Below are 12,049 nucleotides of genomic sequence, written 5' to 3'. Positions count from 1 at the left end.
AAGGAGCTTTACCATTGAAACAGCCTACAAGGCAGCATCCTGACACCAGCCTCTGAGGCTATTGAATCTGATCAGCCTGCCTGGAATAGAGCTCACCCCCTGGATCAGATATGCATCTGCCTCTAAAGCAATTTGACAGCTAGTCTGTCTTCAAGGAGCCTTACCTATGAAACAGCCTATGAGGCAGCATCCTGATTTATCAGCATCTGAGACTAAAATGTAATCTGATCAACCTGTCAGGGATGGAGCTCACCCACTGTAATAGTAAATATTATCCATGAACTATATATATCGGTTATGCAAGCTAACAACCAGCATAGATAACAAGCTAGCTTGCTAGATAGCCAACAAGACTAACTAGATAACTATCCATCTCACAAGACTAGCCAAGTTAGCTGCGTTATCCTTTGCATGAGATTGACTGTGGTCTTGGCGGCAGGGTGCAGCCTGGGAGACAGTATTGCCTGTCAGACATTGTTCAGGGCTTAAAGACGCCCCAAGAGCACATTGCGATCATTACAGCCACAGGGCTCCTTGATGAGGTGGTTATCGTGCATCTACACAAATTAATGGATGATGCGTGCTACTTCTGATTCTTTCGTGATCTCGACAAAGCAACTTTAGTTATGTAGTGATCATGAGACAAATAAGTTGTGATCTCGACATAGCGAGGGGTTTTACATTTTTCATATGTCCTCTCCATTTCAATGAGCCACTGGCAGCTATATACTAATACCGGGATGTTTATTGAAGGCCGTTTGAGCTGTGTATACTGTATGTCATACAGTTGAAGTCGGAAGTTTACATACACTTAGGTTGGCGTCATTAAAACTAATTTTTCAACCACTTCACAAATTTCTTGTTAACAAACTACAGTTTTGGCAAGTCGGTTAGGACATCTACTTTGTGCACGACACAAGTACTCTTTCCAACAATTGTTTACAGACAGATTATTTCGCTTATAATTCACTGACCCACTGTACACAATTCCAGTGGGTCAGAAGTTTACATTCTCTAAGTTGACTGCCTTTAAACAGCTTGAAAAATTCCAAAATATGATGTCATGACTTTAGAAGCTTCTGATAGGCTAATTGACATCATTTGAGTCAATCGGAGGTGTAGCTGTGGATGTATTTCAAGGCCTACCTTCAAACTCCGTGCCTCTTTGCTTGACATCATGGCAAAACCAAAAGAAATCAGCCAAGACTTCAGAAAACATATTGTAGACCTCCACAAGTCTGGTTCATCCCTGGGAGCAATTTCCAAACGCCTGCCTGAAGGTACCACGTTCATTTGTACAAACAATAGTACGCAAGTGTAAACACCATGGGACCACGCAGCCGTCATACAGCTCAGGAAGGAGGTTCTGTCTCCTAGAGATGAACGTACTTTGGTGCTGTTAGGAATTTTATGAATAGTGACTAAACAATATTTACATTTAAATAGAACTATAACTAATTAAACTCTACCCTGTTTTACGATATCTGATGAATAATGTTAGTTCCTAAGAAAGAGGTTATGTAGCATGGATAAGGGGTAATTGGAAATGATAACCATTGTGGAAGAAGGAATGTATGTGTGTGTGTCTAAAGTAGCATGATTCATTCAAATAAGACAGCGAGAGCCCCTCCAGGTTTTCCTTATCTGGAACTGTCTGCTAAGTGGTAATAAACTATGGTGAGACTTCAGGAGTTAATCCAGATATAGTGTGTCAGGTATGTGCGCTAGTGAGTTGGAATTAACTTTTGAACCTGCTTTGTCCTGGTCGAGAGGAGGAGGTACATTTTATAACCTATGACATCATATTTGAGATATAAACTGTTGTACAGGGTTCTATGACCAGTGCTCTCAAGAATAAATGCTATTGGCTAATTTTGGTAGACTAGTCTCTTGTCTATTTTATGCAAATACGGATCTTACAAATTCTTAGAAACAGACAGAGTGATTTGAATTTAATTGGTTAATGAACACATATAGGAATTGTAGAGTTCCTTTAACAGGTGCAAAAAGTGCAAATCAATCACAGAACAACAGCAAAGGACCATGTGAAGATGCTGGAGGAAACAGATACAAAGGTCTTTATCCACAGTAAAACAAGTTCAATACTGACATAACCTGAAAGGCCGCTCAGCAAGGAAGAAGCCACTGCTCCAAAGCCACCATAAAATAGCCAGACTACGGTTTGCAACTGCACATGGGGACAAAGATCTTACTTTTTGGAGAAATGTTCTCTGGTCTGATTAAATAAAAATAGAACTGTTTGGCCATAATGACCATCGTTATTTTTGGAGTAAAAAGGGGGACGCTTGGGGTGGCAGCGTAGCCTAGTGGTTAGAGCGTTGGACTAGTAACCGGAAGGTTGCGAGATCAAACCCCCGAGCTGACAAGGTACAAATCTGTCGTTCTGCCCCTGAACAGGCAGTTAACCCACTGTTCCCAGGCCGTCATTGAAAATAAGAATATGTTCTTAACTGACTTGCCTGGTTAAATAAAGGTAAAATAAATAAATAAATGTTTTTTTAAAAAGCCGAAGAACACCATCCCAAACGTGAAGCAAGGGGTGGCAGCATCATGTTGTGGGGGTGCTTTGCTGCAGGAGGGACTGGTGCACTTCACAAAATAGGTCGGAAAATTATGTGGATATATTGAAGCAACATCTCAAGACATCGGTCAGGAAGTTAAAGTTTGGTCGCAAATGGGTCTTTCAAATGGACAATGACCCCAAGCATACTTCCGAAGTTGTGGCAAAATGGCTTAAGGACAATAAAGTCAAGGTATTGGAGTCGCCATCACAAAGCCCTGACCTCAATCCCATCCCATTTGTGGGCAGAACTGAAAATGCGTATGTGAGCAAGGAGGCCAACAAACCTGTCACGTTCTGACCTTTATTTCCTGTGTTTTGTATTTAGTTAGTATGGTCAGGGCGTGAGTTGGGTGGGCAGTCTATGTTTGTTTTTCTAGGTTTTGGGAATTTCTATGTTTCGGCCTAGTATGGTTCTCAATCAGAGGCAGGTGTCATTAGTTGTCTCTGATTGATAATCATACATAGGTAGCCTGGGTTTCACTGTGTTTGTGGGTGATTGTTTCTGTCTCTGTGTTTGCACCAGATAGGACTGTTTTAGGTTTTCTCACGTTTGTTGTTTTTGTTAGTTATCTCATGTGTAGTTTCTTTATAAATTAAAGAACATGAATAACCACCATGCTGCTTTTTGGTCCGCTTCTCTTTCACCAGAAAACCCTTACAAAACCTGACTCAGTTACACCAGCTCTGTCAGGAGGAATGGGCCAAAATTCACCCAACTTAATTTAAAAAAATTATGTTTTACCTTAATTTAACTAGGCAAGTCAGTTAAGAACAAATTCTTATTTCCAATGATGGCCTAGGAACAGTGGGTTAACTGCCTTGTTCAGGGGCAGAAGGACAGATTTGTACCTTGTCAGCTCGAAGATTTGATCGTGCAACCTCTTACTAGTCCAACACTCTAACCACTAGGCTACGCTGCTGCCCCAAATGTGGGAAGTGTGGGAAGCTTGTGGAAGGCTTGACCCAAGTTAAACAATTTAAAGGCAATGCTACCAAATACTAATTGAGTGTATGTTAACTTCTGACCCACTGTGAATGTGATGAAAGAAATAAAAGTTGAAATAAATCATTCTCTCTACTATTATTCTGACATTTCACATTCTTAAAATAAAGTGGTGATACTAACTGACCTAAGACAGATCATTTTTACTAGGATTAAATGTCAGGAATTGTGAAAAACTGAGTTGAAATGTATTTGGCTAAGGTGTATGTAAACTTCCGACTTCAACTGTACGTGATCCAAGATATACTGTATGACCACACTTATAGATATGCATTTTCGTAATAATCATAAGCATGTAAAGAAACATAGCCAAGAGGCCTTCAGTATGAAATCTGAAATATTTCGTATAACTCCACTTCAAATCAGGGCGTTACCATAAATGTGTGTGTACAGACAATGATTATATACGAACCTTGTTGATCTGTGTGCACAAGTGCGATGTCTGTGTGTTTGTGTGCGTGCGTTCCTGCATCAATGTGTACGTCTGTGTGTGTGTGAGAGTGTGTTTACATGTGCGTACAACACTCACCAGAGGTCATCTTGTTGTCGTGCGCGGCGGGCCCGTCTCGGAGCACATTCTTCACCTGGAGGAACTCGTCATGGCGGTCTCCCCCAATGATGGTGAAACCAAACCCCTGGGGGCTCTTCCTTAGAGCTGTCCTCAGAATGGAGCCCTGGAGATGGGCTGGGTCCCGTACGAAACCCCTCACACCCACAACAGGCTCATCTGAAGGAGAGAGGAAGTGAGGGGAGAGGGAATTAAGAGGGTGAGAGGGATAGAGAACAGAGCAAAGAGAAAGAAAAAAACCTTAGAGAAAGACGACTAAATACAAAAAAAGCACAACGAGAGAGAGATGCAAATTGAGGAAGTACTGTATAAGCAAATACCTAATTATTATGACTGTAATTCAGCTAATTGCTCTCAAACCTTAATGCCCCATTGAAGTATTTTACTTTACAAATTAGTGACTATTAATTCTTTGTTTGTTTGTCGTATTATCATCACAAGGCCTGTCACTATTGTTCAGCTGCATTGATCTGACAGAGAAACCATGCTAGGCTAGCTGCTAGCGCTAATCCATTGATCTGACAGAGAAATCAGGCTAGGCTAGCTGCTTGCGCTAATTCACAATGAGAATCCACAATGACAGAGATTACAGTGACACGTCTATGCCGCTACACTTATTTTATTCTGATATATCCATATGGGACAACTTCAAAGAACACCTGAAGTATCGTTATTTTGTATGGTAGGTAGAGTGTATATGTGTGTGACAGATGCACGTTCACAGGCTGTTCGGGATCTGTCCCCTGTAACGTCACAGTGCAGGCTACCGCCACGGTGGCAGCGAGCTGACACCTACTCGTCACTCAGACTGTCACTAATTCAACCAACGCTCAAATCATACATCAAAATACAACATGGCAACAAAACATCCACATCAGCCTTATTCATTTGAAGAGCTGTCTGGTAACAAAGCACAGGCAAGAACTATGCTACTGCTGAACACAGATACTCCTCTTTTACTTAAGCCTTCCAGTGAAAAAGACATACTGTAAAAAAAACTCACACATGACGCACAAAGCAGTGTGACAAATCCGTTTGGATATAACCTTGACATTTCAAATCTTACAGAGATGTGATAAACTTTCAGATTGAATTTGCTATGTTATGCCTGCAGGATGGTGCATGGGAATAAATGTCCAGGAGACAAGCTGTGTGTGTATTTGTGTGTGTGTGTGTACACTGCAGGGGTACATCCACCTGAATAACCACCACAACGCAGGGATAGAGGCAGACAGACAGCTGACCTCAAACTGCAGCTGGAGGCTCTCACCATGTGACTGAGACACAGCGGCCCTTAACTCTGCATCAGCAGAGAGAGAGAGGGGGGCTTTCCTCTGCATCAGCACAGAGAGCGAGGGGGACAGAGATATCGAGAGGAGAGTGATATTGACAGCGATAGAGGAGGGAGAGGGAGCAAAGAGCTATCCATGGCCCCTGTCTGACCTTGGTTTCCATTGGGTGAGTTATAGGCTGTGTCTCCTCTAGTGATTCTTCACACACTGAGGGATGGACAGTGGGGGGTGGGGGGCATCAATCTCTTTAATTGGAGTAAATATAGACACCCCCCGTCCTCCTCCACTACCCCCCATGTGTCATGTGTCATGTGATTTGCATAACTGCATTGCGCTCAGAGAAAACAGATTATGCTGAGTGTGATTAACATGACATTCTCACATACCAGCAGTTTCACTGAGCCATTTGTGTGTGAGCATATACACTGGGTGTACAAGATATTAGGAACACGTGCTCTTTCCATGGCATCTTGCATATGCCGCTCTGTCATCTATTTATATGTATATATTCTTATTCCATTCCTTTACGTAGATTTGTGTGTATTAGCTAGTTGTCGTGGAATTTTTAGATTACTTGTTCAATATTGCTGCACTGTCGGAATTAGAAGCACAAGCATTTCGCTACACTTGCAAGAACATCTGCTAACCATGTGTATGTGACCAATACATTTTGATTTGTTTTGACATAGACTGACCTATTATCCCTTGTTGACGTCACTTGTTAAATCCATTTAAATCAGTGTAGATGAAGGGGAGGAGACAGGTTAAAGAAGGATTTTTAAGCCGTCTGACAATTGAGACATGGATGGTGTATGTGGGCCATTCAGAAGGTGAATGGGCAAGACAAAATATTTAAGCGCCTTCAAACTGGGTATGGTAGTAGGTGACAGGCACACCGTTTGGTGTCAAGAACGACAACACTGCTGTTTTTTTTAACGCTCAACAGTTTCCTGTGTGTATCAAGAACGGTCCACCACCCAAAGGACATCCAGCCAACTTGACACAACTGTGGGAAGCATTGTAGTCAACATGGGCCAGCATTTCTGTGGAACGCTTTTGAGACTTTGTAGAATCCATGCCCCAACAAATTGAGGCTGTTCTGAGGGCAAAAGGAGCAGTTCAACTCAATATTAGGAAGGTGTCCTTAATGTTTTGTACGCTCAGTGTATGTGTGTGTATGCATGTGTATGTGTCTTTCAATGTGTGTGTGTGTGTGCGGGCGTAGTCTATGCGCCAACATGCGTATGTACCATGACATGTGACATATTCCACGACAGTTCTCTGTGTGTTCTGTGCCTGACAAGATGAAGTCCTTCCATCAGAACATCAACGGACGCCTGTCAGAGCCTTCTCTCCACTGTGATAAGGGACTGTCCTCACATCACCAGAATGATAAGGGAACGATACAGAAGGGTGAGGGCAGGGGTCGGTGGAAGAGAGAGAGAGTATGATGCTGAGTTTTGCATCATATGAAAAATGTGTTCCTGTACTTTGAAAGTTATATATCTTGAAAACTTGATTGCTGACATGCAAAACATTTTGGGACTAAATCAACAGTAGACTAATGAAACAAATACCAAAAGATAGTTTTGAGTGGAACTTTCCTATAACATAGCCATGATTAAGTCATGGTAACACAAAGAGATGGTCTATTTCTCAGGCAGGCAGGCAGCTCGCTGTGATTCTTGAAAATCACATATAGAGAGGACTGTCAGTGCAGGATAATTACAGTCCCGTACAGCTACAGCACTATAGCAACAGACCGCAGCCTCTTTCACTGAGAGGGAGGTCAGTCTGCCTTGTCAAAACAGCGTTTAAAACTCTACATGGCAGCACGCCCCTCTGGGATCTCTCCGATCCACTCTGCTCTGCTCGCTGTGAGACAGACCACTCATTAACAAGCACAGGGAACGTGTAGAGAGCAGAGTAGGGAGCTCTGTCAGAACAGAGAATCACTCAGGCAAAAACTAGAGGATCTGTTAAAAGAACAGTCCAAGAAACAATACCATGGGAAATAAGCTCTTTTAGCTGGACAGAAGCTGGACTAATGCGTTTGAGCCATTCAGTTGTGTTGTGACAAGGTAGGGGTGGTATACAATGGATATTCGAACCGGTGGAAATCTGTCCTTTGGTCTGATAAGTCCATAGTTGACCGCTGTGTCTTTGTGAGACGCAGAGTAGGTGAACAAAGGATCTCCGCATGTGTGGTTCCCACCGTGAAGAATGGAGGAGGAGGTGTGATGGTGCTTTGCTGGTGACACTGGCCGGTAATTTATTTAGAATTCAAGGTACGCTTAACCAGCATGGCTACCACAGCATTCTGCAGCGATACGCCATCCCATCTGGTTTGTGCTTAGTGGGACTATCATTTATTTTTCAACAGGACAATGACCCAAAACACCTCCAGGCTGTGTAAGGGCTATTTGACCAAGAAGGAGAGTGATGGAGCACTGCATCAGATGACCTGGCCTCCACAATCACCCGACCTCGACCCAATTAAGATGGTTTGGGATTAATTGGACAGCAGAGTGAAGGAAAAGCAGCTAACAAATCCTCAGCATATGAGGGAACTCCTTCAAGACTGTTGGAAAAGCATCATGCCAAGAGTGTGCAAAGCTGTCATCGAGGCAAAGGGTGGCTACTTTGAAGAATCTCAAATCTAAAATATATATTGAATTGTTTAACACTTTGTTGGTTACTACATAATTCCATATGTGTTATTTCATAGTTGAGATGTCTTCACTATTATTCTACAATGTAGAAAATAGTGAAAATAAAGAAAAACCCTTGAATGAGTAGGTGTGTCCAAACTTTTGACTGGTACTGTAGCTAATAAAGAGCTATGTTTTATAAAGATCCTGTCGTACTGCATTTTATTATTTTGTACAAAGCATGCAAAACAAGACACCTCCAAGGACCTACCCCTCAGGAATGACACAGAGCAAAGCAGCAAAGCCTGAGGAACATGCATCCTTCCCCAATCAGTGGGTGTTTTAAGGTTACATCATAGTTTCTGTTATTGGGGTTATTGTGGTCTGTTCCAGGACAGCATTGGCAGCCTACTACAGCACAGTAGGTTCCTGTGGCAGTGACAGTAAGGGCCTCCAGGGTAAAGACTTCTCTCTGAGGGGGTCTCTGGTGGTGTAGAAATCACACATACACTGTGCTTCCCCCTCCAATAGCCTCTGGATGCTAATGCTGTACCAGTCAAAATAGCAGCCTGAAGGGTGTCTGGAAGAGCTGGTACAGAGAGAGGTAGTGCCGATAGGGCCTAGGCCTTTTTGTGAGTCAGCCTCTGTGGCCAGACCATTGTCACTACCTGGTCTGACCCGTGTTCAATTCTGTTCTGTGGGCAACTGGGCATCACCGAGTTGTCTCAGCAGAGAAACATCAATGGCTAGATGATCAATCCCAGTTAGAGGGAGTAAGGGGGAGTGATGAGCTCTGCAGCAGACTTGAACAACTCAATCGCTGGTTGAAAACTGTTTTCTGTCCTTCCCAAAAGATTGAATTTGTAGATAATTGTCCATCTTTCTGGGACTCACCCACAAACAGGACCAAGCCTGGCCTACTGAAGAGTGACGACTTCATCCTAGTTGGAGGGGTGCTATCATTTGATCTAGCAACATAGAAAGGGATTTAACTCCTCTAGTTCCAAAATGAGATAAGGTGCAGGCCAGGCAGCAGGCTGTTAGTCTGCCCCTAGCACAGTCAGTGTAGTCAGCTCAGTTTTCTACATTGAGACCGTGTCTGGGATTCGATCTAGGTCGGGCAAAACTAAACATGGTGGTGTTCGCCTAAGTAATCTCGCTGGAATGAAGACCTCCATGTGTGTCATTAATGAAATAGATTGTGATAATACTTCACATCTCAAAATGGGACTACTTAATGTTAGATCCCTCACTTCCAAGGCAGTCATAGTCAAATTAACTTGATGTGATTGGCCTGACTGAAACATGGCTTAAGTGTGATGAATTTACTGAGCTAAATAAGGCCTCTCCTCCTGGTTACACTAGTGACCAAACCCCCTGTGCATCCTGCAAAGGTGGAGGTGTTGCTAACATTTTTGACAGCAAATATGTCTTTTGAGGTTCTAGTCATGAAATCTATGGAGTCTACTCAGTAACTTTATTTTTATGTTTGTATTTGTCTCCACAATTTCGTGATATACAATTGCGATCCAATTCTGATCTTGTCTCATCTCTGCAACACCCCAATGGGCTCCAGAGAGCGCAATGAGCCAAGTAAAGCCCACCCCCCCGGCCAAACCCTCCCCTAACCAGGATGATGCTGGGCCAATTGTCGCCGCCCTATGAGACTTCCGGTGACAGTCGGTGGTGACACAGCCTTGGATCGAAACTGGGTCTGTAGTGATGCCTCAAAAAAGCAGGATTCCCCAAGTGAAGATGGCCTTCACTTCAGCAGTGACGATATTCATGAACTGTTTCGGCAAAAATATCATGATCATTAGAAAAATGATGGACTCCTCTCCAAAACTCAGTTGTCCTGAGACTGCACAGAACTGCCAGGACCTCAGCTCAATGAAGACGCTGAAGTTTTTTAAATCCTGTATCTCTCTACACATTCACAAAAACAGTCATGGCCTCTAAACTTTCCATCTGTCTTCTGGACCCTATTCCTACTAACCTACTGAAATAGCTACTTCCTGTGCTTATTTTTTTACTTTTACCCCTCTTTCTCCCCAATTTCATGGTATCCAATTGTTGTAGTAGCTACTATCTTGTCTCATCGCTACAACTCCCGTACGGCTCGGGAGAGACGAAGGTTGAAAGTCATGCGTCCTCCGATACACAACCCACCCAACCAATGCTTCTTAACACAGTGCGCATCCAACCCGGAAGCCAGCCGCACTAGTGTGTCAGAGGGTACACCGTGCACCTGGCAACCTTGGTTAGTGAGCACTGCGCCCGACCCGCCACAGGAGTCGCTGGTGCGCGATGAGACAAGGACATCCCTACCGGCCAACCCCTCCCTAACCCGGACGACGCTAGGCCAATTGTACGTCGCCCCACGGGCCTCCCGGTCGCGGCCGGTTACGACAGAGCCTGGGCGCAAACCCAGAGTCTCTGATGGCACAGCTGGCGCTGCAGTACAGCGCCCTTAACCACTGCGCCACCCGGGAGGCCTTGGCCCTCCTATGTTGAACATAATAAACGGCTCCCCATCCTCCAGATGTGTACCAAATTCACTAAACGCGGCAGTAAATAAAGCCTCTCCTAAAAAAACCAATTCTTGACGCAGATTATTTGAAAAGATATAGGCCTATATCAAATCTCCCATTCAGCGCAAACATTTTATAAAAAGCTGTTGCTCAGTAACTCGCTGCCTTCCTGAAGACAAATCATGAATACAAAACGCTCCAGCCTGGTTTAAGACCCTACCATAGTACTGAGACCGCACTCGTGAAGGTGGTAAATTACGTGTTAATGGCGTCAGACCAAGCCCCTGCGTCTGCCCTCGTGTTCTTAGACCTTAGTGCCGCTTTCGACACCATCGATCACCACATTCTTTTGGAGAGATTTTAAACCCTAATTGGTCTACACGTAGATGAAGCTGAAACCTGAAAGCCTGTGATTCAAATATGAGAAAGTGGATGCAGGCATATATTTTTCTTTTAAACTATATAAAACAGAGATGCTAATTCTACGACCTAAGAAACAAAGAGATCTGCTGTCGAATCTGACAATGAATGTCAATGGTGTACAGTAGTCAAACAAAACTGAAGGACCTCGGCATTACTCTGGACCTTGATTTGTCTTTTGACGAACGTATAAAAAATATTTAAAGAGCTGCTTTTTTCCATCTTCGTAACATTGCATAAATCAGAAAATGATGCAGAAAAGATAATCCCTGCTTTTGTCACTTCAAGATTAGATTTCTGCAATGCTCTACTCTTCGGCTACCTGGATAAGGCACTAAATAATCTTCAGTTAGTGCTAAATACGTCTGCTAAATTCTTGACTAGAGCCCAAAATGTTTATCATATTACTCCAGATAATATTACTCTAGCCACTACACTAGATTCCTGTCAAGGCTAGGGCTGATTTCATGATATTACTGTTAAACTACAAAACATTACCTGGACATGCTCATACCCATCTCTCCAATTTGGTCATGCTGTACATACCTACATGTACACTACAGTCACAAGACACAGGCTTCTTTATTGTCCATACAATTTCTAAACAAACAGCTGGAGGCCATGCCTCAGGACTACCTGGCCTGACGACTTCTGGCTGTCCCAGTCCACCTGGTCATCTCCCTCCCACAATTTACAGCTGAGGTGCTGACCTGTTGTACCCTCTACAATCACTGTGATTATTATTGAACTCTGCTCATTTTATGAATGGTTGAACATCTTGAAGAACGAGCTAGACTCTTGTAATCTCCACCAACACAGCCAGAAGAGGACTTGTGAAAACTGCTGATGTAAAAAGGGCTTTATACATACATTCCATTGATTGATTCATCAATATCCTTACAGACTTATTGAACATAAGAGACTCACTGAAAACCTTGAAAACCACTCTCACTCAAAACAAGACAGCCCTAGACAGCTTACAGGGAGGAGGTGAGGGCTC

The 12,049-nt window shown here is 43.3% G+C and overlaps 1 pseudogene; it reads right to left on the bottom strand.

Annotated features, from left to right (window-relative positions):
- The window catches only part of LOC118380495 (membrane-associated guanylate kinase, WW and PDZ domain-containing protein 3-like), a 311,983-nt pseudogene that overhangs the window by 34,683 nt on the left and 265,251 nt on the right, over nt 1-12,049 (bottom strand).

This window comes from Oncorhynchus keta, chromosome 28, assembly GCF_023373465.1.
Source record: "Oncorhynchus keta strain PuntledgeMale-10-30-2019 chromosome 28, Oket_V2, whole genome shotgun sequence".
Lineage (NCBI taxonomy): Eukaryota > Metazoa > Chordata > Actinopteri > Salmoniformes > Salmonidae > Oncorhynchus > Oncorhynchus keta.
This window is presented reverse-complemented; position numbering and strand designations above follow the sequence as displayed.